The sequence below is a fragment of the Rhagoletis pomonella genome, unplaced genomic scaffold (genome assembly GCF_013731165.1).
Source record: "Rhagoletis pomonella isolate Grant_MI unplaced genomic scaffold, Rhpom_1.0 Rhpom_scaffold_00002, whole genome shotgun sequence".
In the NCBI taxonomy this organism is placed as follows: Eukaryota; Metazoa; Arthropoda; class Insecta; order Diptera; family Tephritidae; genus Rhagoletis; species Rhagoletis pomonella.
In genome coordinates this window covers 24,587,667-24,590,213 of record NW_023458556.1, presented here as the reverse complement: position 1 = coordinate 24,590,213, position 2,547 = coordinate 24,587,667, and positions in this window count along the sequence as shown.

Genomic DNA, 2,547 nt, shown 5'->3' with positions numbered 1-2,547 from the left:
TTTCCCCACAGGGTATATCAAGTTGCTCCATTAGTATTGCGGTTTGGTACCTGTGTGGCTAAGCGCCGATGAAGCATTTAAATTGCACATTGCCGTATGCCACATGTTTTGTATGCATGTGTAAGTAAGTATGTATGTATATTTGTAGGGGACATTCCATGGCCACGAGATTGGGGTTCTAGTAAAAAAATGTTGTTTTACCTTCACGAACAAATTCGAAATGGCAGGCCTGAGATAAAGCTGAAAATTCCACACATTTTGTCAAAAATTTACAAAAAATTGAAGTATTCGAAAATTGAAACCGCTCAGAACCGCTAAAAAATACGAACATACGAAGCAACAACAAAAAATTAATTTTTGTTTTGTTGTTGCCGTCTATTTTAGATTGCTCATTTGCAAAGAAAAGCAATCAACATTAGAACTTTTTCCGTACACTTAAGTCTTCAGCATATCATTAAAAACAAGCAGTTAAACCAAGATTTTAACAAGTAGAACGTACCAACTGTGGGTGGCTGTGAACTTTTGTCTTTGGTATTGAAGCTGACATTTTACTTGTTGAAAGCAAAAAATCAAGCAGTTTTTGAGAGCAGACATTTATTTTTATTTTTTGAAACTACATATACATAAGTAGTTAGCAAGGTGTCATGTTTTTGAATGAATGTAAAATAAAAAATCCACACACGGAACACGTTACAGATCCCTAAGGGCCAATTTCAAATGAATATTTCAACGGCACTTAAGTTTAATTGTGGATTGTTGTTTAAATAAATGGCCTTCGTTGGGTTTCAGATCAACTTTGTTTAAATATGCCAAACAATTGGCAGCACTGCTGCTTGTTCCTCGAAGTTTTTGTTGCATTTGCTTGTTTGCTTACATTTTGTGCTGAATAGCTGATCGGTTTTTGGTGGGATTAAACAACCTACCAATCAGTCTTTGTTGTTTGGTACAAACACAGGGTTGCATATCTCATCTTTTTCAATCAAAGAATATTCTAGAAATGGGCGTGGCTATATTTAAACCAAAATTCAAAAATTAAGACTTTATTGTGGATTTCGCCAGAATATCTATGTGGATTGAAAAACCTGTGGAACAAATGTTGTTAACGAAGCGATATTCTGCCGAAATCCGCAATAAAATCTGCGTTTTGCTAATTTTAGTCCGGCAATCGCCACGCCCTTTTCTTGGGGTTTGTCGCCTTAAATAAAAATCTTGCCGTACAAATATTATATCTGGATAGGTATTCTATCGGAATCCGCAATAAAATTTTACTTTTTGCAAAAACCCGATGTTTATCAACTTACTAAATATATTTCAACATAAGTTTTCGAAAACAAATTACAAAAAAATGTTAATTCTCACAAAATAAACCATCTCGTCATAAAGAAAAATATTTTAAAAATAGTTCTTGAAAAATGCTAATTTTTTTAACCACTCCATACCATTTTCCATTTCAGGTGCATGGTCGGGTTACCCCTTTTCTATATGCATGTGTGTTTATATAGTGGCTTGTAAAAAAAATTGCTTGAAATGGGGACTTTCTTCTCAAACAAAAAAAAAGGAACAGTCCAGCGCCTTCGTCTTGGTCTGCAGGCTGTATCGGAGATACACCCGCTAAATTTAAACGTAGAATACGTGGTATGGTTAAGAGCATATCCAAGTCAAAAACGAAAGCACAAACTAAGAAAAAAATATCGATAACAAAAGCGATAATAAAATCGATAACAAAATCGATAAAAATATCGATAACAAAATCGTTAACTAAGTCGATTACAAAATCGATAAAAAATCGATTACAAAATCTATCGAAAAATCGATTACAAAATCGATAACAAAATCGATTCCAAAGTCAATAACAAAATTGATAACAAAATCTATCAAAAAATCCATTACAAAATCAGTAATAAATTCGATAAAAAAATCGATAAAACTATCGATAACAAAAGCGATGGCAATATCGATAGCAAAATCGGTAAAAAAACCGATAAAAATACCGACAACAAAAGCGATAACAATATCTATAGAAAAATCGATAAAAATATTGATGACAAAAGCGACAAAAATATCGATAACAAAAGCGATAACAATATCGATAGCAAAATTGTTAAAACAATCAAGAAAAATATCGATAACAAAACCGATAAATAATCAATAATAAAATCAATAACAGAATCGATTACAAAATCGATAACAAAATCGATAAAAATATCGATTATTATATCGATAAGTTCCGAAAATATCGATAGCAAAATCAATAACAACATCGATACAAATTTCGATAACAAAATCGGTGAAAATATCGGTAACAAAACCGATAAAAATATCGATGGCAAAATCGATTAAAATATCGGCAACAAAATCTATAAAAATATCGATAACAAAATCGATAGCAAAATCGATAACAAAATCGATAAAAATATCGATAACAAAACCAAACAGATCCACATTAACTGAAACTTTCATATGTACGTATATATGCATTTACATATGTACATACGCTGCGATCAAAAGCCGCATTACATACGCATACATACTTTTTGTCTCCTTCCC